Below are 26,623 nucleotides of genomic sequence, written 5' to 3'. Positions count from 1 at the left end.
ATTATCTGATTTAAGAATTAAATAGATATTAAATACCTCAAACTTAGATAGAACAATTTAGAAAACCGTACTGATGATTTTCTTCTTATATATGAACTAACTATTCTCTCTGTTATCTACCTTATTTCTCAATTGATCACTCTTCCCACATCGGAGTACATTTACTCTTCACTTTTATGTGATATCAATCACTTTTTCTCCAATTCTTATCTTGGCACATTTTTTTTCTTTGCTCTGACTTTTGCGTTTATGCCTACATCAATGATTCTGTCTTAAACCTTAAAGATGCATCACCTTTATGGGCATTGTCCAGAATACTACAACATACATTTAGGCACTCACTAACAAATGCTTCTTCATAATAATAGTAATTTTATTACATTTTATAAAGCCCATAGAAATCATGTAAATGTAACTGTGTATCAGGATCACATATTAATTTCATTAAATATTTAAATATCTTAGACAGTTTATTTGTATTAGCTAGTAAATATGCAAAATCCTGCAAAAACAAATTACCAGACAAGTTTTCATTCATGTATTCCAAGAAGTGGCTATTCAGTTTCCTTTTGCTTTCTTACCCACTAGCAGACTATAAATTAAATCTCTCCAGTATTATAATTCCTTCCTTACAACTGTCATTAGATCAGCTTGTTTCATAATGGCAATGCAAATTATACAAACTAATATTTGTTGAAGATTCACTTTTAAGTTACAGAATATGGGTTCATAGAAGTATAAATCTTAATAGGAGACCCTCTGATTACACAGATAAGGAACCTGAAATACTAGGTAATTGACTTGCCCAAGGTCACAGAAGTAGTTAATTATTAGAGACAGGATAAAAATAATTATTAGAGACAGAATTAAAAAATCAAAAAACAAGGAGTTTACCTTCTTCGTGATATCTATAAATTTAATATATCCTAAGGATGTTAACTAAGGACTTTGATTTTGTTTTTCCAAGAAATTTTTTTTTCAGCAGCAATGAGTAATGAGAATGAATCAACAAAATTTTCAGTATGTTTAATAATTTTTAAAAATAATCTGTAAGGACACATTATATTTTCTTTTTTCCTACTTAAAATCATTAGCTTAGTTTTTAATTTATTTATTAGTTTTTGACATTTACTTTTATAAGATTTTGATTTTCATTTTTTCCCTCCCTTCCAAGATGATAATCAATCTGATATCGGTTACACATGTACAATTATATTAAGCACATTTTCACATTATTTATGTGACACTATATTTTCAAGATTAAACAAGAATACTAGAACATATTACCTATTAGACTTATTGATATGTTTACTAATTTGAATATTATTGATAATAAACAAAAGACAATTACTGAGGTATAAAATGGATAATTTCAATTACATTAAGTTAAAAAGATTTTATACAGGGACAAAAGCTTAATTATTCCATGATACTTTAATATAAATTTAAGAAAATGGAAAAAAAAAAGAAAATGACTATATATTTACTGATTTTTAAAGTGTTGCTTCTTTTATAAAAGACATTAATAAAGCCACAAATTTTAAAATATTCTAAGAATAAACAATGAAGAAATGCAACAAAAATACAAGGAGATTATTTTAAAAGACTTCTAATGTAAGAAATGAACAAAGCCTACTGGGAAAACTCAAAAGATCAATATTTTGTATAAACGATTTCTCTAATACTAATAATTGCAATGAAAACTTGAATGCAAGCTATTATTCTAATCATATTAGATAATCTACCCTCCCCCCAAAAAAATTTGTAAGCCTTATAGCTCTATATAAATATGTGCTAAGTTCATAATTATGAACTATGTAAAGTTTAAATATTCAACTGTCTTAATATTAGCGCAAGCCAATCATACTTTTAAAGATATTTTTGACTGAAAAATATTTCAGTCAGGACCATTTTAAGAGTTCATAATTAAGTCACCCTGCTTGCACAAAGCATCCACACACACATTTAGAGGAATTTTAAAAATATAATCACACATACTGATCATCTTTTTAATTATGAGTATATAGTCATCCTAATTACAAAGATCTTTTGGTTTATATCAAGAAGAGAGTGCATTTTAGAAAAGAATATTTTATGCTATCTATAAGGCTTGTCTTGTCTATTGCAGTTAGGCAAGATAAAGTTAGAAACACTAAAGAAGGCTACTGCTAACAAAATTTATGATTCAAATTTTATGCCATAAATTTTGCATGATAAATATGACACAGCAATCAGGTAAAGAGGTTATTTACTTTTGGAAATGGTATGATATTAATTCAGTAGAAACTTTAAATATCATTAGTTTAAAGCATTTCTCCTCTTTCACACAAAAATACTTTTATATTAGCTTTCTCTGTATGTGAGCACACAATTGTTAACTTTTAAAGATCATATGTTGCGGCTGACAGAACTTTCAAAAAATCATGATCTGAAGTTAATAATTAAGTATTTTAATTAACTTTAGCCCCAAAAATAGCAAAACTGTAGGAAACAAGCTATTTCTTTCTGTTAATAGTCTAGCTGTTATCAAGCCAATCTTCTGGAAGCAGACACCATCTCTTCTCAATGCCCAGCCTCCACTGACACTACTCTGTAGGGGAAATGTTTTAATACTGAACTGAGTACAATCTATGTGATGGAAATGGTTGAGATTGTCCAAAGCCAGAGGGACAGATAATTTTTCTAGGGTTAAATTCTCACAAAAGCATAAGGAATACTGAGTTGATGATTTAATGGTAGAGAAAATAGGAAGGAGAAGGATCTGGGAAAGAAATAAAAATAAATGGGATTGAAAGCAGTTATCTCTATAACTGATTAGCATGGGAACCTGGGTTTTACCAGCATGGACAGAGAACTGTTCCAGCAAACACTTTATCTTACTTTGTTTAAGTATAATCCCAAGCTTTAGCACTAATCTAGGTGAACCATGCTATTTTTCCTCCTACAAAAACATTTTCTTGTACAAGCATTCTTTTTTCTGAAATCTTTTAACCTTTTTTTCAAATTACATGTTTCATCTCTGAAAGAAAAAAATTGTGAAGGTTTTAAACTTTTCTTTGATGTATTAATGGGGTGACAGGAAAAATATCTGTTTATAAAATTTTCAGATCTTTGCCAAAAAAAAAATTTATAAACATAAGGGGCAAGGTGACTCGTTTTAATAAATGACGCATGTCTTAAATGGGTTACAAGAACTCTACTATTTAAAAACTTAAATTTTAAACCATATTTTGTACATAATAAACAGTTATACTGAGTAACCTTCTACCCACATCACCATCATCATTAACAGACTAAAAAGTTTTCAACAGTTTCACTGATATCATATGGCTGCAAGGCCCCCACACCTAATGTGTTACCCCTGTTAGAATAGCATGGGATACCTAAATGTTCCAACAAATATTCTGTGGAAACATCTTCTATTTATGAATGTGTGACTTGTTGTAGTTGTGCTGGCAGTGCATCAAGTGCAAAGGGACTTCCAAATCAAATGCCAAGTATGTGAATTGAGGCTTTGATTCTTGGGCTTTGAAATTTTCCTACTGATAACTAGAACAGCTTCTTTGACTATTAAATAATGTCAAATTAATGTACAAATCAAGTGAATAACTCCTCGAAATCTCATTGCTTTGGTAAGGCTAAGAAAAATCATGAGCCTAATGGAAAATCAACAATAAAACCCTAAGAACATTTCATTTTCATAAATTCATAGTGGGGGACTGTCATATGACAACACCAATAAGATAAGAAATATTCTAATCTTAAAGATTCTTGAGGTCCTTCTATAACCATTTTAAATGATCCATATAAATGTATGCTGTGAGAAAATTAAATTTTTCCTTCCTGATATCTAGCTTAAATACCACTTTTCATCTTGTTGAGTTTCCATAGTAATAAATACTACTATCTTGTTATCTCCTTCACATTGAGAAAACTCACTAGGCAAAAATTCAAATCTGCAAAAGATATAATTCAGTGAGTGACTATTTGCATTGCAAAATAAACCTCAAGGATCTTTCTTTTAACTAGTAAACATCCCTAGTGATTCTGAAATATGATTCAATTTATGAACTTTAATTGATATATAACTTTTCAGGAAAACATCTATTCCATAAAGTTAAGTAGACTTCTACCAAAAAAAAAAAAAAAAAAAAACCTACTATCATTCCTTATCCTATTTTGCCTCTGGCTAAATTATCCCAGTCTTTTAACCTTTAAACATGTATCCTATTTCTTTTTTTTTGGGGGGGGGGATGAGGGGAGAAGGGAAGAGTGGAAGGGGAACAAATTTTACTTTTTAATTTAATGAACACTAAAAAAAAATATATTTACATACACAAAATAGGACAGAAAATGAGGATTAAATGTGATGAATTTTTTGGTAAATTTCATTATTTATTTTTAACAAATACAAAGTGAGAAAGAAAAATCATCATGTACACTAAAACATAATAGAGGATTCAATATAATACATTTCCATTTTTAAAAAACTTATATAATAAATACTACACATTGTTTAAAAACTGCCCAGCTTTTCTTTGCTTCTATGTATGTTTTCTTTTCTGCTGTGTAGTTTTTACTTTATTTTTCCCCTCCCTCTGCCTTACTTCTCCAACCCTATCCTGAAGACTACTCTCTATAAACATATAAACATATACTCATGCACACATATATAAGACTATATTGTGTTTATTTCCTCTAATTGTCTGTTTCTCTGAAGGTTAATAGCATCTTCCTTTATAAGTCCATGTTTTTCAGAATCAACTAGTTTATCATGCCCTACACCACAGCAATATCTCAATGCAATCACATCTTATCTGAGATACTACCTATGAAAGTTTTTCCTCAATTTTTTTTGTTTCTTCTTGCATACATTTTATTTATGCAAGAACATTTTAATTTAAAGTAATTGAAATTATCCATTTTTATACTTCAGCAGTGCTCTCACAAGATCAGATACTGCTGAATCTGCTTCCTTTATATCTTTTCCCCTGGTTTCTTTGAAGTCCATGATCTTTTATTCTTCCATATGAATTCTGATATTCTTTTCTAACTCTGTAAGATAATTTTTAGTAATCTAATTGGGATGACATTAAGTAAATAGATGAGTTAGGCAAAATCAACATTTTAAAAAATTATCTTGAACAATAAATATGACTTCAAATATGTAATGTTTTATTTGTATAAAAAATTATGTTTATGTTTTATATTAAGAAATGAGAAAGAAAACAAAATTCAACATAATTTTTTAAAAAAATGTTTATGGCTGGTTGCCATTCATATAATTCCTGTGTCTGTTTTGGCAGGTATATGAACTGCCTAGTTATTTTAATTGATTTAAAGCAATATTAAATAATATTTGACATATTTCTGAAACAGTGTTGTTTCCCTATTTTTTTTATTAAATCTATTTTAGCTTTATTTTTGTCTGAGATCATGATTACTATCACTACTTTTTTTATATAGTAAATTCTACTCTGACCTCTATTTTATCTTTGTGTATATATTTTATTTTTATAGTGTTTTCTGAAAGCAACATACTACTGAATTCAAATGTCTAATCTGTTCTCTTTCTATTTTATGGGTAAATTCATCCCATTCACATTCTAAGCCATAATTACTTGTGATTTTCTTCCTTCCTAATTTTCTTCACTATCCCTCTTATCCTATCCCTATTCCTCCCCTCCTCATTTCTCTATTTTACTTCTACTCACTACCTTGTCCTCCTTTTCCTTAACTTCCCCACCTCACCAAAGTTAAGGAAAAAACATTAGACCCAACTTAAAAAAAAGACTTAAATATTATGGAGTCCCAATAAGGATTACATAAGACCTACCAGCTACTACATTCTCCTCTATTTTTTCATTCTTTTGATTTTGTTTTAATATTTCTTTGTGGCCCAGACTGTCATTAGCTTCCTTTTACCCATTTCTAATTACTTTTTAAGAAATTACTTAATTCCTTAAGTTTTTGATTCTCTATTTCAAGTTGACTGGTTTTCTTTTTCAAAATTTTCTTGAGTTGCTCTTATTTTTTTCCTAATTTTCCTTCTATCTCTCTTACTTGATTATTAAAATTTTTTTTGTCAAGTTCTTCTAAGAACTCTTTTTACGCCTGGAACCATTTAACATTTCTCACTGAAAAAAAGGTAGCTTTTTTTTTTTTTTTTTTTTGCTCCATCATCATCCTTTGAATATGAATCCTGATCTTCTCTAACCTCATAGTAACTATCTATAGTTGTTTCTTTCTCCTTTCTTATCCTTTTTTTGTTTTTAGCAGCTATTAGTGCAATCAAGTTATTGTCTCAAAGTATGGGGAATGATATCCCAAATCTCAGGTCCTTCTTGTTATTATTTTCTGAGGTGTCTCTCAGAGATCAACCTTGGGCTCTCCTCTTCACTCGTAAGCCACAGCTAGGGCCCCTGACCACAATGTCCCTCAGAGGACTATAACTGTCCTCTTTGCCCCAGAACTGAAACCAAGGATCCTGCTACAAGTGCTGGTTACCAGCAGCTACTACTACTGCATTCATCAGGTCTGGCTAGTTCCTTCTCCCCCACAGAAGCATCCTGGGATGCATCTGGTCAGCACAGCTGTGCTTGGCATCCCTCAGCAATTAAAGGTCCTTCTTATTCTCCTATTCAGCTGCCAGACCCCACACACACTGTCCATAAGATGTTAGTTTCTAAGGCAGAGGCTTTCTCAGAATCCAGCTGCACTAAGGACTTATTTGTTAATTCTGCAGAATCAGCCTGGAGATGTTCACACTTTACTCAGTCTGAACCAGCCCCTGGAGGTCGCATTTTTCTTGAGCTTTCTCCATAACTTTTGTTTCTTTCAGCTGCTCTACATTCCCTTTGAGTTGATGCTCTGTCTTTTTTTATTGAGGAAATTTGGAGAGCCAAAAGTTTTCTGACCTCACTCTGTCATTCTCCCAGAATTTGCTATAATAGTTCCTATTTCTTGTGAATAATTGAGAAGAATATTCAGAGGAAAATTATAAAATTCTCTAAGACACTTTAGCTATGGAAGTCAGATGTACATAATAACGACCCAAGTATAATAATAAGGAAGACATTGTGGTTTTTATATATGAGATACAAATTTATATACATATATATATCTTTTTATTTTCAAATTGCAAAGTCTTCAACATTCACCCTTGCAAAACCTTGTGCTCCCAATTTTGTTTTCTCCCTCCCTTCCCCCACCCCCTCCAATATGTGTTAAACATGTGTTAATTTTCCTATACTTAGTTCCACAATATGAGAATTTTCTGCACACAAAAAAATCAGATCAAAAAGGAAAGAAATGAGAAAGAAAACAAAATTTAAACAAACAACAACAAAAAAAGTGAAAATCCACAATCAATCCCCACATCCCTCTCTCTGGGTGTACCTGGCTCTCTCTTTCATAAGACCATTGAAACTAGCCTGAATTACCTCACTGTTTAAAAGAACCATATTCACCACAATTGACCATCACATAATCTTCTTGTTGCTGTGTATAATGTTCTCTTGGTTCTACTCACTTCACTTCAGTTCATGTAAGTCTCTCCAGGCCTTTCTGAAATCATCCTGCTGATCGTTTATTATAGAATAATCATATTTGATTATTCAGCTTATTCAGCCATTCTCCAACTGATGGCCATCCACTCAGTTTCCAGTTTCCTTGCCTCTGCAAAAAAGGCTGCTACAAAGAGTTTTGCATATGTGGGTCCTTTTCCTTTTTTTATATTCTCTTTGGGATAAAGACCTAGTAGAGATACTGATGGATCAAAGGGTATGCATAGTTTAATAGCTCTTTGGGCATAGTTCCATATTGCTCTTGAGAATGGTACAACAAAATTTCAACAAATGGCTCTTCTACACACAAAGTGTTAACTCTTTAAAGAAAGAGTGAACAGTATAAAGCAGAGTACAGGATGAAGCTACAGAGAAATAAAGTTCTGGTAAGGATTGAAAGGTGAGAATACAGGAATGGGGCCAGGGATGTAACAGATATGTACTGATAAAAAGAAGAGAAAAGATAGACCTCTAAATATTTTCCCAGATTTCAGATTCAATATTCAGAGATAATGTTAATACTTCTAATATTTGTAGACTTAATGGGCCTCTCTCTCAAAGGGTGTGTCTAGGTTTAGCTGTGCTTTCTAGCAATGTTTCCTGAAGTCACAATCAGAACAAGAACCAAATCCTCTGATGCCCTATGTAGCAATGTCACCTACTTCCAACTTCCTCTCTGGATTTTTGTAGTACTTCTATCATCTGATATTCTAAAGTACAGGTCAATGAGTAGTTGGGCTCTTATCCAAACTCTGTAAAGCCTATAGTGTTATTCCCACTAGCATTAGAAGCACTTAGCACTTTAGAAGCAGATCCACTTAGGTTTTTGTTCTTGTTGCAGCATCAGAACCACAGAATTTCAAAGTTCAGAATTGGACCATCCTTAGCACATTAAATAGGGCCCAATTACAATGCTCTGGCTATGGATCTTCTTAGGAAAGGAAAGGCAACATTCTAGACTTCATAATTCCTATTAGGCCAAAAACCTCCTTAAATAACTTTTCAAGATCTCAATCCTGTTAAAAATGAATACTAAAAAGGGAAGCTATATGCCAAGGAATATTTTGCCTAAAATACCATGGTCACCAAATAAACAGTGAACAGACCTACCCATTCTGGGTCACAACTAGTCAATCAGCAGTAAGCTTTTGACTAATCTTCCAAATTCTCTCCAACTTGAAGCAGAAAAAAGGTATATGCACACCAGGGCTTTGCTAGTGCTTGTAATTTTTTTTAAATAACCAATTCAAAATGGCAATGTGGTCCTGACACATATCACACTTCTTCATATATTGGCTGCCATTCAGGGTCAACCAAATCTTGTTCCACATAAAATCCATAAATTTCTCTTGATTTAAATGTCCAAAATAACCGTGGAAGCCTTTTACTGGTAAGGATTGGTTAGCTTTGGGTAAGCGGCTCACATGGGATCTTGTACTGTACAATACTATTCTCCTAACAATGGTATGACTAGCCCTGTTTGGTGATCAAACGCCTTTTTCTTGGTCAGCATCACAACCTGTATGCCTTCATCCTGTATCTGGGCTCAGTGCCTGTCATCTTCTTTCAAAAAGTCTAACGAAGGGTTATAAAGTTTGCCTCCATCTTTTGACACATTCTCTAGAGGAAGACTCAAAAATCCTCCAATACCTTTTGCTGACTCCCTTTGAGCTTCAGATCCCCTTTTCTGTTTCTCCTCTCCTGATGTGCCCACCTTGACAAAGAAATCACCTTGGTCTCTGTTTGGCAATACTTTCTTCACTTTCTCATCCTAATGTCTTCAAAGGATACCAAAGGATGAAGTCCAGGCTAATCCTTCTTTCTGTTTTATTGTCTCTGAATTTCCTTTTTGCCCTTTGGTTTATAATTCTTCCTAAGTGAGATCATTGTAGGGTTTTGCTACTACAAATAATGCAAATAATGCCATAATGGAATGTTGTGGGTTTTTTTTTTCAACAGATCTATAATTTATAATCACCTAATCCCAGAAATATCTTCATTTTATAATTTTTATATATGAATGCTTCTGTCCTCTATGTGTCAGTATTCTCTCTCTCTGTCTCTCTCTCTCTCTCTCTCTCTCTCTCTCACACACACACACACACACACACACACACACACACTTCACCTAAAATAATTGTGTGACCAAAATGTTTGACAAATACTTCCCCAAAACTAACCTTAATAGAACAACTTCAGCTGTAGGCCAATAGTCTCCAACTGATTTTACACCTTCCATAGCTTCTCCACAGATTCCTTCAGTGACTTTCCAAATGCAATGAGATCCTTCAGATAAACCAGTATCTCCATCTAGTTCATTATCACCCACCACTTACCTGGAACTATTGTAACATTTGAAGTGCATGGGAATACCCTGAGGCATGTGCTCAATTTGGTAAAATGAAGAAGGCTTCTTTATATCACCCTCTGTTTTGAAGATCTGTTAGTATCCACTGAACTGCCCTGCAGATAATCCAAGGAATCCTGATTTTATATCAAGGGTTTCTAATCTAAGGTCCAATAACTATTTTTTCTAATATTTTGATCATTGAATTTTCAAGATAATAGGTTGTGATCCTATGCATTTTATTTCATGAAATTAAAAAATTCTGAGAAGAGGTTGACAAATTTTATAAATTCTTCAAAAGGGTCCATAACACAAAAAGGTTGAGTCTTTATTTTATAATTTAGGATTTAAGCCTTTTGAGGTCAAAGACTTTTTTATATCTATATCCCCAGCATTCAACGTAGTGCCTGACAAATAGTAAATACTTAATAATTGCTTTTTAATTCATTACTTCATTCATATATCCTAAAATAATGGCTTTCCATACTGATGTATTTTAGTTCTTTATTCAAGGTTCAAGAATCCACACATATCCTAATTTTCCCAGTCTTTTTTTCTTACCACTGCTATGGATAATGAGATCCAATAAAACTGCTATAGACAAAAAAAATGCTCTTTTTAGTGATTCCTTAGGTTCTCTATCTTTGGTAGAATGATTTTCCAGAAGAACTCTTAAAAGGGTCAGAAGTAATGGACATAAAAACATCCCAGCCTTAGTATTGAGTTTCTTCCTCACATGAACCTTATACTCCTCAAGCATCAGGTAATCTCTAACCTCTAAATCTCTCAGACACACTCCTGAAATTGAGGGTCTAAGAAACAATCTGGTAGGGCTGGGATACAGCAAATCTCTGTGCTCCTCTGCCAGCACCATCTTCATCCTCCTATGAGATTTTGGACAGGAGACAAGGCTGGTCAGAGGTTTTCCACTGCTTGCAACTTATAAGACTTGGTGAGTGTTTTAATTACACTGGAATTGTTCCCAATCAAAGCAAAGGTTCAAGAAATTGAAGAATTGGTTTGAAGAATAAATCCAAAGAGTCATTAATGGTTCAATGTCAATCTGAAAGGAAATCTTCAGTAGCCTGATCAATCATGATTCCAGAACCATGATAATACATGGCTATCTTCTGACAAAGAGGTCATGGACTAAATAGGAAGAATGAAACAAAAATTTTTGAACATGATCAATATGGAAATGTGTTTTGTCTGACTATGCATATTTGCTACAAGCTTTTATTTTTCTTTTTTTTCCTGATAGTATGGCAGTGGGGAGGAGGAAGAGGAAGGGAATGAGGGGAAGGGAGAAAAAACAAAACTTTGTTAATTTTTTAAATTAATTTAAAAATAAATGTAGGTCAAATTAAAAAAAGATAACAATAAACATTTATTTTTCAAAAGAATACTTAAACAATAGAGTACACGAGACACTTTAAGGTCATAGATATTCCAGAAGCACATGAAACATCAAAAGATATAAAACACCAAAAGGCAATAAATAATACAAGAAAATAGCCCAATAAATTCTGCAAATGGCTTGTAGAAAGATCTTTAATTACAAGGAAAGAAAATTCAAGTAATATAAGATTATTCCATGCTCAGTGATAAATGCAGAAGGAAATGGAATAATATATCAAAAGAGCAAAATATTCAAGTTAAAATCCAAAATGACAAACCATATAAATCTGAATTTAATTGGAGAGATGGGAAAAGTGACCTAGGGTAGAGAAGGGGTGGGATAGCTGGTAAAATAGGAAAACTACCTTCTCTGAGAGAATGTTGTGCTTCCCTGGATAACATTCTGTCCCAAAAGGATAAATATGCAAGCTCCTACAGCCAGCTGGCATCCAGATGGATAGGTGGAGACATGAAGGAAATGGCATAGCCAATGCAACAGAGAATAGTCATGGGTAGAACAGAGTAAAGGAATTAGACCATTGCTTTAAGACAGGTAATTTCTGCAATGCAACTTCCAACCACATTCCTTTCTTCATGAATTGATACTTTTAACAACAGAAGAACTACAGAAAAGAGATACAAAGAGAAAAATTTATATAGGAAATAACCAAGGAAATGATGAAAAGAGAAACCTTAAATATAGTACTTCAAAATCTTTAATCCCATGAGGAACAAAAAAGATTAAAGCAGGAATAAATAAGAATATAAAACATGAGTAAAGAAATAAGCTTTCAGTAAAGACAAGGAAAGGAAATTAATGAAGAAAATAGTCAATAAAATCTTTTTATAAAATGGCATAAAAAAAAGAAAACTAATAAATATAAAAAGCTGAAAAGGCCAGGTGAATTTAAACTAACAATAGAAATGAGAGAGGAAAAATAAGCAGGAAATAGGTAATTAAACAAGTGAAAGAAAAATTTATAAAACTAGGGGAAAAGATGACAAATGGGAGTGGAGAGTGAGGGAGAACCCATGAAATTTTCGTGACAGCAGAGTAATGTAAAATAAAAAAGTCAATTATTGGAACAAAGTATTGATTTAAAAGAAACAAAATTAAATGTTAAATGCCAGAAACAAAAATAGAGGAAAACACATCAAAAAAGTGACAGACTCATTAATAAAACTCCACAATTTATTGCTCATAAGAAACATAACATAACTAAAAACGAAGGCATATATGAAATCAAAAAGAGAGGCCAGAACAAAATTGGGATAATCACAAAAGAAAGAGGAATTGAATTCATGTTATCAGACAAATTAAAAATAAAAACGTATAATGTCAATAGAAATAAACAAAGAAATTACATTATACTTAAAGGAACTGTCCACAATAAGCCCAGATGTCAATATAAAATGTATATATCGTTATGTAGTATAACATCTACATTCACTGGGGGAAAAAAAACAATTAAATTACAAAAAAACACACAAAGTAACACAATAAGAATAGGAGACTTGTAATGTTCCTGCCTTTGAGCTGAACAAATCTAACAAAGTTTTTTTTTTCTTTTTAACTGACAAACTGTTGAATTTAGAGCTAAAAGATTTATGGTACCTTAGGAAGAAATAAATATATAGACATGTATATAGACATATAGACATAAAAATATAGATATGTATCTTAGCCCCACAAAACATTTTTACAAAACTAGAGCATTATTAGGAAGCATAATCAAAAGAGGCAGACCTAAATGAAGATTTAATAATGAACTCCTAAACAATGAGTATGTTAAAGAACAAATCACAGCAGCAATTAATAATATGCCAAAATGTCTGGAACACAGTTAAATCAATTCTCAGATGGAAAAATAAAGCCTTAAAAATATACATTAACAAGATTTAAAGCTAGAAAAGGCTTAATCCAACTCTTATTTTATAGATCAGAAAAATGAAATAACTGGGTCTAAGAGCACACAGTGGCTTCAAATTCAGCCCCTCTACCTCCAAAACTAGTACCCTTTCCACTGCACCAAAGGAGACACATAAGAGTATCCTCTGCAGATAAATAGCAAATCCATTTACTATAGTCAACTGGGTTTATAGTTTATCCAAGAAAAATATTGCTTTCAGCTTCACAAACAAGACTTTAGTTATTTGATTTATTAGCATCTGTCCCTTTCCTACTTGTTCTTATTTTTCTATGTAGCTTGCTTGAGGGAAGCTATGAAAAAAGTTCAAATACTAAATTTCTCAGTTCTAAAAAATTTAAATGTGCAGGAGAAAAAAATCACATTCCAAAAATAAAAAAAATATTTAAACTGTTTTTGGTCATCCTGTTGGGAAATTAAGAGCAGTGTTACTATATATCTCACATAACTAACTAGTAAGAAATTTGGCCAATCGCCATTTAGTCCAAAAACTCAGAAAAAAGACTTACAAACATTTCAGCTTTTTAAATGTTATAATTATAAGGGCATGAGCCTTTCAGGGATCTATTTGCATATGAAAGGGTCAGAAGAGAGCTGATTAGTAGAAATGATGGATTTGCCCCTGGGTTTGGATAACCTTTGAGAGAGTTAAAGTGGGTAGGGAAGTAGAAGTGAGAACAAGGAGGGTGGTATAACTAGGAACTAAGCCTGAGAATACTTAAAGAGGAAGAACTTGGCACCAGATGAGTATCTCAATGCTCCAAAGATGGCAAGCCCCAAAGCTAAGATACTGAGGGAACAGATGTGAAGACTTCCGATTCATCCTCTGGCAAGGGCTCTGTTGCTCTCCAAAAGAGACTAGCAATGTCTTTGTAGGGAATTTCAGTTTAGTCAGCTGGAAGCTGCAGAAACCAAAACCAATCAGCTGAACAATATGCCCTGCAAAAAGCAGGCTCAGTGAGCACAGCAAAAAACAAAAAAGCAAAAAAAAAAAAAAAAAAAAAAAACCACAAACCTATCCAAGATACCTCAGCCACTGAGAAGCAGTGCAGAGAAATCCTAAGAGGACATCTCTGGTGTAAGCTGCCTATCTCCATTGCCTCCTAAATCTCTATGCACTTAGTTACTCTCCCCATTGAGTGCAGTAGAGTCTACTATAAGTTGATGGGTGAAAATGTTCATTTGTAAATCTGCTGACTGAACTCTAAAGTAAGTGTCTTTGTTTTGAGCTAATTGTGTCTGGCTAACAACTGAAAGGTAAACAATCCAGACATTCTGTCTCTAGTCAGACACTTTCTTAACTCCCAGTTTGTTAGAATTTATAGTCCTACCCCCCAACCTGTCAGAGCCGACTTAATGGTTCCTGCCTGGAGATTCCCACTCACCAGAGTTTGGACTCCACCCCACTTGCCTTTGTTTAGCTACTGTGTATAAATATGGCATTGAGAACTGGAATTGGCTGCTGGATGCTGACTGTAAGCTGGATTCTTGGAGAAGATAGTCTCATTCAGCCCTGGGACCAAACCATGGATCCATTTGGTCCCAGTAAATCTCTCCCTTTCAAATAAAATATTAAAAACTCTCTAATCTCTACCTTGCTTCAGTTTCTCCAGCATTACATTACTTTACTTACTTTGCATTTTGACTTTTTAATTTACTTCTATTTAATTTATTTTTACTTAATTTGTGATTTTATTGATAGAGAATTTTCAGTGAAGAAATTCCACCAATGCAGATCAACATTTCTCTTGCTACTTAGAGTCTTAGAAAGTTAAAGTCTTAGAACACTGGGTCTGGAGTGAGGAAGATGAGTTCAAACCCAGTCTCAGACATTTATTGTGTGAATGTGTTTGTGTCATATTCTTTGTTTGCCACAGTGTTTTTATTCCTAAAATGAAGATAATAATAGCACCTATTTCTAAGAGTGGTTGTAAAGATCAAATAAGATATTTGTAAAGTGCTTAACTCAGTATCTATCACATAAGCTATTGTTGTCATTATCATCATTCTCATAGTTGCCAAGGATGTCTAAAAAATAAGTAATTTGCCTAGAACCACATAGTCAATATGGTTCAGGGGTGAATCTTAAACTTAATTCATCCTGGATGAGTCTCCATCCACTACTCCATAATGCTTCTTACATTCATCCACAACAGGGCAAATATTTCTATTTTTCTCCTTGAACCAATTTTTCCAATCTTGGGTAAAGTTTAGATATGTGTGTGTCTTAAATAGGAAGAAGAAAATAAAAGGATAAAAGAGGAATCACAATTTTAAAAGTTTTATTATTGCTAATACTGGTTATAACAATAAAAAATAAGTTTTTTATACGTAATAAAATGTATTTGTATGTAATGTATTTGGATCCGAATCTGTCCATTCCTTTAATGTATTATTTGAGGTGCTTTAATTTTTATCATCTTTTGTTTTATATCACCTTCATTTTTAAATATATCCTTTTTCCTTCCCTTATTTAGAGAAAACAAAGAATTAAATCAAAAGGACAAAAAAGTATTTCAGCAAAAGTAATCTATACATCAATCAAATTTAAACTATATATATAATGTTCTACACCTAAAGTATCCATCTGTTTAAAAAATAAATAAAGATGGGAAGTCAGATACGTCCATTTTCAAAAGCCAAACTAAGCTCTAGATAACTTTGGTCCATTTGTTTCCATGAATCCTAAACAAGAGGTCCACCCAACATGCAGGGGTCTTCCTACAGATTTCCTGATAAGTATACATCATTTTTATTTCTTATTCTGGTCCCACATTTCTTCAGTATCTTTTACACCACTTTCCCTGAGGAATATTCCATTGGTAATATATTCCAAACTGTTCACACCCACCCATAAATCTCTATCTTCACTGCCCTGGGAGTGACTTGAATTTTTCAGAAACTGTAGTGTTCCATTTTTCACAGTCACACAGCATCACCAGAATAATATCAATATTTAAAGAACTTTTAAACACTTTTGTTTCAAGAGGAAGTTTGAAGTCATTAAAAGTACTGCATAATTTTCCAAATGCAAATTAGCCAAGTTTCTTTTCCTATTAAATTCTGGACAATATTCATTGTTCTTATATAGTTGGCTAGCCAAGGTATAAATACTAATGGACTTGTTTTATGTGTCATCTATTCAAACTGAATATCAAAATCTGGATAACACAATGATGGCTTTGATATATATAATACATATAAATGTAAAGTCCATCATTTGCATCCAAAAAAATCAACAGTACAAATCCAGGAGGGAAAAAGTGTGATTAGACAATAGTTTTTAATGAAATCTAAGACTCTTAAGTCTACTACATTCTCAATTTAAGGCCACAGTGAATGATATAGTGGACATAAAAATTAATGCAATCTTATTGCCTTGAGAAGCCTTACAAAGAAACAATATCCACAATAAGAGAGAAGACAGCCCCATTATATTCTGCCCTGATAAAACAAAGCAGATATATTATATTCTATTCTGGTCATAACATTTTGGGAAAGATTAATGAAATAGAAAATATCCAGCGGCAGGTAACCCAGATATTAATCAAAACTAGAAAACATGGGATAGCTAGGTGTTTTAGTGGATAGGTTCTGGAATCAAGAAAATTCATCTTCCTGAATTCAAATCTGGTCTCAGACATATCTCAGCTGTGTGATCTGGGCAAATCACTTAATCCTGTTTGCCTCAGTTTCCTCAATTATGAAATGAGCTAAAGAAGAAAACAGATAGCTATTCCAGTATATTTGCAAGGAAAATCCAAATTGGGGTCAACACGAGTCAAACAAGACAAAGCAACAAACAATAGAAAATATGATACAAAGTTACATAAAGGAATTGAGTGATGGGTAAAAAAGACAAATTATACATTAATTGTATGTGAATTAAAATTAATTATAAGAAATAAATAATAGAATTTTAAAGTATTTAGATAGTTGTGAAAGAGGAGATCAGGCTTGCTCTATTTGACCCTAGAGAGTAGAACTAACTACACATAATGGGTGAGCCTTTCAGAGAGGTAGATATGGACTTAATCTTAAGAGAAACTGAGCAATATCATACAAATAATACTTTTTTTGGGCAGTAAGGGTTCCCCCCTCGACTCAAATCTTCAAGCACTGGGTAGATCAATTAATTCATCAAGAAGCTTATTTACATGTGCCAAGTACTACAATAAGCAGTGGATGGGGATACAAAGAAAAGCTGATAATAAAAATAATACCATTCCTCAGGGAACTTATATTACAAGGGAGAGAATATATGACCACATTTCAGGGATATTACAGCCCAGATTCTTGTGTAAGCCCAGCTTTAACCAATTAATCATTCAACAAGTATTTATTAAGTGATCTAGTATATGCTAGCCTTTGCTAAGTGCTAGGGATAAGATTGGATTAATGGTCTCAAAGGTCCCTTCAAACTGAGATTCTACAATTCTGTCAGATTCTATAATCTTAAAACAAGCCAAACAGAAAAAAAAAAACATTAGAAAGAGGGACATTACAAAAAAGAAAAGGGGAGGAAAGGAAATCTCCATTGACTAAATGAGTAAAAATCTAGGTCATGGAAAGAAAATATACAACAGGACAAAGTAGATGATGCCCATACAGAATAATGGCTTTTATTTTAAATTTACTATTTAAAAATTTGAAAAGACATTTATACTTCAACATGGCTGTACCCAATTATATACACCACATTAGTGATTAAATTGTGTGAAATTACATGTTTCCTTTGAAAAATTGTGGCTATATTGGCAGGAAGAAGAAGCAAAAAGGATAAAATACAACTCCAAATTAAATTTTTACTTCAAATATGTCTGACAACTAAGTATTTGATTTAAAAATCTATTACAGATTAGTTTGTTTAACATTTCTATTAATCTAATTTAGAATATTTAACATACTTATGCCAAGTGGTTTGAAAGATTTCAAACATGAAGACACTGATGGAGTGTATGTCTGTCTCCTAAGAACCAGATTACCTGATAAACTTCCTGTAATAAAACTTTTCACCCACAGAAATGTGAAGGTTAGAAGGGGATGGCAGAGTTGTGGTCTGCATTGACCCCACCAATGGAGGCACAGATACTTGACATATTAAAATTAAGCATATTACTCACTGAAGAATTCCTCTAATTGAGAATGATTTGTGGCTTCAAATATTAGCTGTACATGTTAAAATCATCATGATTCAAATGGCTCAAACATTTTTGTGTAGGTAGAAAGGAAATTGTGTAGATTGTGCCAGTTTTTGAAAGGACCAATCTATATAAGGTAATAAAATGTCTTTTACGGTAAATTGTTTCAAGGATCTGAGCTCCACATGGTGTTTAAAAGTTAGATTAACTTAGGGGCAGCTAGGTGGCGCAGTGGATAGAGCATCAGCCCTGAATTCAGGAGGACCTGAGTTCAAATTTGATCTCAGATACTTTCTAGCTGTGTGACTCTGGGCAAGTCACTTAACCCCAGCCTCAGAGAAAGAAAAAAGAAAAAAAAAAAAGTTAGATTAACTTTACTTAACAAAAGAAAATATGTCTATAAGCATAATTAACCTAGTCTCTGCCTCCTATCCTCCTATTCTCTCGCCCATTGGATGTCTTATGCCTGTCAATCATAAAAGAAAGAAATGATTCAAGAGATATTAGAAAAAAACCTTCATTTCAATGAGAAGAAAATCCTCAGATACATTTATAGTAGTACTCTTTGTGAGAGCAAAACCTCAAAAAAAAAAAAAAGTAAAACTTTCAGTGATTGGGGAGTAGCTAAAAAAAATTGTGATAACATGAACATAATGGAATAGTTACTATGTTATAAGAATAAAGTTCACAGAGCTAAGAAAACAATATACATAATAACTATAACAAATATAAATGGAAAAAACAACTACACACCAAAAAATCAAAAGTGAATGTAACAAAATTATAAACATCAAGGACTTGAATGAAATTATATGAGAAGACATCCCAACCCCACTACTTTATGGAAGCAGAAGGCCCACAAGTGTTACATATTTCATATGTTTTCAAACATTGTTTAATGTGTCAATCAGTGGCTGAATTTTTTTCAAAAATATTTTAAAATACTATTTGTTATGTGAAATGGCCCTCTTGGAAGAAGTAAGATACTTGGGATAATTATACTAATATAAGAAACAGAAGACATCAACAAAATAACTTTAAAATTATATTACAAAAAAATTATATTACATGTGGTATCTTAATCAAGGATGGGGATAAAAGGAAGAATCCAGAACTCAAAAAATTTTTAAAAATGTAAAAAATGACTAACTATAACTAGGACAAACACTAAAATTTTTTTTTACAAAAATATATTACAATTATAACAAGTTTGGAGTATTCTCAGTTTGGTATATTCAGAAAATATCTAGAATAAATCTTGAATGAGATTTGCTCTATATTTTGAACTCTAATGGTCAATAGCACAGTTTAACCCATTGTGCTAGACACTACTTTTTTACATTTTGAAAAAAATCAAATGCTAAAACTAATCTGTTAAGCATGGAATAATAGCATCATTCTAGATATTCGTTGTAAAGTAACCAAATATACACATATAAAGAAGATAAAGGGGGAAAAAAACCTTTTTATTCATTTAAGTTCAATAATCTACTCGTCATCTATTCCCTACATGACAACTAGGCTCTTGAAGTCTCTGATGAATAGGGTTTTGGACCCTTTTGCTATTTTACTGTTTTCAGTACAAGTAGGTCCCGATCAGTGTGAATAATGAATAATGAAGGGAGTTACATTATTCGAATTAGCACTGCATGTTTCCTTTGGTATGGAACCAAGTACTGTATTTTACATGATTATAACTTTAAATAGGACAAATTTTAACACATGCAATCACTCAGAAGATTGTTTGCATGGTATAATCTTGGCTCAAGCACCACTAGTATACTATAGTTATTATCTGACCATGCAAAAAACACAAAAATCATATAGTAAAAATATACTATATATAATGTAAAAAAAAAAAAACACACAAGTAAAGTCATTCTCTTTTTAATACATAAATATGCTTGATCTCCCAAGTTTAGAAAAATAGGATAAGAAAGCTACTAGGAAAAACTAATCAAGGGAATATGGAAATTGGGGCTTATCACATAAGCAAAGTAAGTGAGAAAGCTATAAATCAGGTCCCTATCTCCTTTCAACAAGTTTCTCAAGAAGACAATCTGCAACACATTTCAGCTGAGTCCAATAAGCATCAGAATTCTGCCAGAACTCCCAAGTACAGGGGACAGAAGAGTAGCCATAATCCATGAATTCCCATGTGACCCCCACTCTAATCACAGTTTGCTTCTCCAATGACTATCTGTCTCTAAGGCTTTTCCATCTCTTCTTTTTTTCCCCTTATTCATGCTACCTGATATCACTTTTCATCCTGGCACCAACCTGCAAGGATTATGATATCCTAGACTTTCTCCAGTGAAAAGCAACGCCCTTGTCCCATAACTATGGGTCTGAAACTGGCACTGGAGATCTTCCATTAAAGGTAGTCTACTATTACACTGAGAAAATGGGCTGACTGAATATTGATGAATAAAAAGCATATTTAAGTCTCATATATAAGTAGACTGTATATAAAATATTAGAAATAGTAATCTCCTGAGAATACTGAAAATTCATTGCAGAGATTCATGTACACCAGTGTTATAAAACTGGCTCATTCTCAACCACAGAGCACAAAGGCTTTACATAAAAAAAAAAAAAAAAAAAAAAAAAAGATTTATCTTCCATAGGACTTAACACAGTGTTGAACACACAAGTAAGAACTTAATACTTGTGTGTTAAATATAGCCAAGCCACTTCATTTAAGTCATGTTAAAAAGAAATTGAAAATAATATTGGACAAATCATAAAATAGGGTATATTTTCTCAAAGAAACCCAAGTAAAAATACATACACACACATACACACACACACACACACACACACACACACACACACACACACACACACAATGTCTTTAAGTCACTGCAGTGGATCACCATAGCACCAACCACCTTTTGCCTATCATAACAATCCATGTGTCTTATGGGCCTTTTTCTAGACAGGGTAGTTATCAATATCCACTGTGCACAGCAGGTCAATTAACAATACCTTGTATTTAGAGCATTTTTCCTCAAGGAATCAAAGTATTTTATGTCACCGGTATGTTATATTTCCAGACCACAAATAGATATTAATCCAAATCAATCTGATAATAAAGATTTATTTAAAGACTATCACTTTTTTAAACAGTGCTTTTATAAATATTACAGCACATACCAGGCTACATGCTATATTACTAACCAGACAGCCATCATTTCAACACTGTGCATTTAGAAATTACAAAAAAAAAAAAAAGTGATCCATAAACAGCTGATCAAGACAACAGTGGCCTACTGCAGATCAAGCTTACCCATATGGTCACAAACAACTGACAGTGAACCACAGGACTGTATTATAAATCATTACTTAAGAAGATTTTATGGACAGTTTTGTATCTTTTGGTGTTCAGTTAACAAAAAATTAAATTATAAAATCGCCTGCTGAAAACATGATGATCAGAGTATCATATTGTCTGTATAGCTGATTCCATAAAGATCATGAAGAGAGGAGCTTTACTCCACAATGGGAAGTTTTATATATTTTGATAGCTGTGGAAGGACTAAACTCCTATGAAGCAATGCCAATGACAACTGGTATTTCACACCTAAGATTGAACAATATTATTGGCTACCATTACTTCCCTTAATCAAGAGCCAGGATGCTCATTTCTACTTGCATATTCTAACAAGGATAATATAAATATAAAAGTAATTTTTCTTCACTTTGGGTATGCACATATTCTTGTTTTTGAGCTCTACTTACACAAACAAATTTACACAGATTGCTTTTCATTTCACAGCCACAAGCTACATTTCATGCTTCAGTAGATGTATAAATAAAACATTAAAACACAGACTTAAAATAGGCAGCTCACTATATTACTGACTGATTTCTAATGTTTATTGACACAGTTTTCCCCTCTAGTATATAGGGAAACAGCACTGATACTCCCCTCCCAAGTAGATTAGATCTTATTTATGATCTAGAGGTTAAGACAAAAACATGAGATCTTGTTGTGCCAAGTTAATATCATATCTCTCTATTTCAAGGATATAAACCACAACCCCAGACATAGTTTTAAGGCAATAGATGTCATCATCAGAATTAATGGGCTTGAGCTGCCTGAAAACTTTAATATCAGGTCTAGACGATATGCAGTTGAATTTTATGTAACACTAAGAAATGTTTCAACAGGGAAATATTCTCAGATCCCTTGAGAGATAAAACACAAATATTTTTATATACAAAATATGATTATATTTTCAGTATCTGCAAATTATTTCACTAAGATTATAGCCTCAATATTCTAACACTTTTCATTGCCTGTCAAGCTTAAATGAGAAAATATTTATTTTTCACCCTATTATTACCTTCCTAAAAATATATCTCCCTAATTTTTATCAACAGCATTTCACTGCTATCACTGAAAAGAATCTCTTAGAACACCACCTGTGGGTATGCATATTGCTGTTCTAGCTACAAATGAAGTTGGTTTTTCATAAGCCTAATTACAATTCTGAATTGTTTTAACTTGGCTTGTGACTTAATTTCTTTATTCTCCAATATTCTCTTCTGAAAGAGTGATGTCCCTTAAATTGTGCAACAGTATGAGTCATCTCACAGGTCTGTAAAACCTATTGCCAGTAAGTAGCTAACAGGTATTAAAATCCCAGAAGAGAGAAAAAAGTATCAGGCAATTGCTTCATACCTGAAATTGTCTAGCATTGCAATACCTATAATTCTGATAAATTTAACTGTCAATCAGGATTATTATGACAGAGGCTTCTTTTCACCGAGTATTACTAAGTGGAAAAAATATAACTTCTCATATTTCTATTTAATTTTGCTTTCAGTAGCTCTGCTCTGACTTTCAAATTTTTTTCCTAGATTACAGTTACGTGCCTGATTTTGCTAGTCACATAATCTATCCCAATATAGCTTCTCTTAATCAAATAAAATTTATATTAATTAGCCTATCATGCCCCTGTGACTGGAAAAATTATCTATTGTGTCTGAAGCCAGACACAATTTTTCTTTTTCATACATTGCATGATATATATTATTAGTTCTAAATGACTGTTAATATAAATCTTTGATGATACCGTAAAACCAATTCCAATTGCAATATTCCTGTTAATTAAACAAAAAAGTCATCACATTATACTTTAGTTTCAATTTTTTAAATTAATAATATCTAATACCGAATAATGAAAAAAGAGGGCCACCCATCCTATTCCCCTATTCAGTACCATTTAGCAATCTTATCCCTCATAAGTATTTAAATACGTAGAACACAGCTCTCTGCCTCAAAGAGATGACTTGAATTAGGTCTTTTTAAAAAAAATCCATTAAAACATTTAGTTGAATAAAGAAAAGGTACTTTATGCAATACTGATGATGATCACAGCAATAATTACCAAGTTTTACAACTGTCTTACCACACTTGCCTTTACATCACCTCTTTCTGGTAATGAAAAGTGATAAAGGCAATTTGCTCACTTCTTAGAAAAATCCTAGCTATCTCTCTAATATTCCCATGGATCAAGTCTTGCAGCTAATAATTCTATTTAACTGAACTTCTAAAATTGAAAGAACTAAATTCAAATTTCATATTGATTTCATAAGCAATATCAAGATAAGTTAAGATTGAAAATTACAGGTTGGTTGTTTATCCAATACAATTTTAGAAATACGTTTTCCCATATTCCCTCATGTTATTTTAGCTCCCTGGGCCTCACTTGTCTCAACTGAAAAATGAAGAAGCGATGGACTAAATGGTCTCTAAGGCCTTTTCCAGTTTTAGATCCTATAATCCTTCCTCTTTCCAATCCTTTTCCTTTCAATCTACTAAGAGAATAAAGTACAAAAGTAAATCCATCCATGCCGGGTCTCTAATAACAAGGCTGAATGTCACAATGAAATACAATATTCACCATCTCACTGGAAAGAAAAACAAAATGAGCCTGGCATTGACTGATCAGGGAGGTGCAACTGAGGCTAATTTGCCTTACAACAATATCATCTAAGTTGATGCCAGAATAGTGAACAACCTGTCAGTCTGGAGGAGCCACCGGCTGAGCCCGGAAGCAGCTGGAGATGCCAGTGTGGAAGGGAATTAATTCCATTCAATAGATGGAACCTAAACCCTGCAGTCCCTTCTTACAAACCTGACGAATCCATGCAAACTTTGCGTGTCCCTTTAAATGATACTCATGGACGTGCACTTACTAGCTTTGACTTTCACCAAAATACCAGATTTGTTTCATGCTAAAACTAGCTCAGTGTCTCTCTCTCTCTCTCTCTCTCTCTCTCTCTCTCTCTCTCTCTCTCTCTCTCTCTCTCTCTCTCTCTCTCTCTCTCTCTCTCTCTCTCTCTCTCTCTCTCTCTCCTTCCTCCCATGCATTCTTTCTTTCTCTCTTTTCTTTCTCTTCTTCCTCCTCCCTTCCCCACCTTGAGTGTTTCTCTGTCAGTCGCTGAGTCCCCGTCTCTCTCTCACGCACACTCTTCCTTTCTTCCTTTCTTTCGGGGAATACCGCGGGATACACGGGAGGACAGCAGAGCATCCCTTCCAGCCGCCCGCACTCAGCCCCTCATCCCATGGAGTGTGTGCGCGCGCGCGCGTGTGCATGCGTGCGTGTGTAACTTGGGTGTGTGATTTGAGTGTCTTGAGTCTGAGGAGCTTGTTTGCTCGTTGGTTGTTGGGGCCAAGGAAGGAGAAGGAGGAACCAGGGCAGGAGGAAGCAGCCGGCGCCCCGGCGCTGCCAGCCGGGGATGCTCCTTTTGGGGTACACTTTGGTGCAATCATAAAGCCCGAGAAGCCGTGAGCAGCGGCGATGCATACAGACACACACGTCCCCACGCGAGCCCGCGAACGCGCACACACACACACTCCCCCCGTGGCCCCGCAACAAGCCTCTGCCCTTGCCCCGGTGCCCAGCTTCAGTGCGGGGCGCGCTTAGCCTTACCTGGCTCGGACGGCCGTGGCCGTGGCCGTGGCGTGGGGACGCCGCGGCTGCAGCCCTACGAGCCCGGTGCCTGCTCCAGCCGCGGCAATCCGGGGTTGGGGGGTGGAGGTGGAGGCAGGAGGCGGAGCCCTGGAGAGGAGGAGAAGCAGGCGGCTTTGTTACTCCGGCGAGCAGCCGCCGATCCAGCCGTCACCATGACAACCGGCGGCTGGCTGAAGCTGCCGCGGGGACTTCGGGGGCCCGGGACGCGGCGGCCCGCTGTGCGCCCGTCACCCGCGCTCCGGCCGTCCTCCCTCACGCCCCCCAGCGCGCTTCCGTTCTCCCACCCGCGTGTCCTCGGGCCCCACGGCCGCCCTACACTTCTTCCGCCTCCTTTGGAATGGACTGTGTCTGTAGCAAAGTCAGGGCCGTGGAGACCCCCACCCGGGACCCAGGAGTCATTTTTCCCACTCCAAAATTAAGGACTGGAAATTCAATCGCATGTACTTATTAAGTGCCTGCAGTGTGCAAGAAGACATCACGCCAGATGCCGTGAAAAAAGAGCCTTCCCCCAAAGCTCTGCACTTTCTCTGTGTCCCTGGAAATCCATCCCTTGCTATCCCAAACTAGATAAAGCCCCACGGCCAGCGGCGCTTCTCAGAAGATCTCGGGGGCCAGCGGGCTCCGCCCTCCGCCCCAGCTGCAACAAATGGCAATCCACTCCATTTCTGCGGAGAGCCAGTCCTTGGGGTGAGGGAGAAGCGCTGGGAAGCTGGCTTAGCGCTCCTATTCCCACCGCCACAAGTCCGGATGCTGCCAAAAAGCACCTCCTCCCTCTTCGCCTGCACTTTGTTTGGGGACTGATAGTTCCCTCCTTGACTATGTTCTCACTCTCATCCAAGTCTTATCTTCGCCCTAGTAATAGATGACCTTGATGGACACCCCCTCCCCCTACCTTTTGGTAGCTTTATTTCTAATTTTGCACAGGGAACACATGTCACCGCATTCACTGCGATGCAACTTTGAGACTAGATTGTATATTTCAGCGATGTTGCTGGTTGTGACTACTAAGTAACGGCCTTGAGCATCGCCCGGGTCTCCTGCCAAGAACTGACCGTGTACTGCAACAAGCTACAGTGCTCAAAGGAGAAGAGAAGGACGAGCTAGCCTCTCCGCACTCGCCAGACATCCTCCGTCCGTACCAAAACAAAACAAGACAAAAATCCTTAGTAAGTGAAAACAACGATCAGATCCTCAATAAAATAATCCTAAAAGGGCAGCTTTTGAGGACAGCAGCTCTAGGGTGAATGAGTCATCCATC

General features: G+C 34.6%; 1 protein-coding gene across 3 annotated transcripts in view; it reads right to left on the bottom strand.

Annotated features, from left to right (window-relative positions):
- RNF182 (ring finger protein 182) overlaps nucleotides 1-25,929 on the bottom strand; it is a 78,791-nt gene extending 52,862 nt beyond the window's left edge. Inside the window, exons 1-2 of one of the 3 annotated variants that reach the window (XM_074272084.1) lie at nucleotides 25,810-25,929; nucleotides 25,324-25,452 (exon numbers count right to left, since the gene is read on the bottom strand). The gene's annotated coding sequence lies outside the window, so the exon portion shown is untranslated. Of the gene's footprint in view, nucleotides 1-24,808; nucleotides 25,173-25,323; nucleotides 25,613-25,809 lie in introns of those variants that run through there. The other 2 variants (XM_074272092.1, XM_074272101.1) reach the window with 2 other exon arrangements.
- Between the last annotated feature and the right edge of the window lie 694 nt (nucleotides 25,930-26,623).

This window comes from Sminthopsis crassicaudata, chromosome 1 (genome assembly GCF_048593235.1).
Source record: "Sminthopsis crassicaudata isolate SCR6 chromosome 1, ASM4859323v1, whole genome shotgun sequence".
Taxonomy (NCBI): Eukaryota; Metazoa; Chordata; class Mammalia; order Dasyuromorphia; family Dasyuridae; genus Sminthopsis; species Sminthopsis crassicaudata.
The sequence above is the reverse complement of the archived record's forward strand: the minus strand, read 5'-3'. Positions and strand labels throughout refer to the sequence as shown.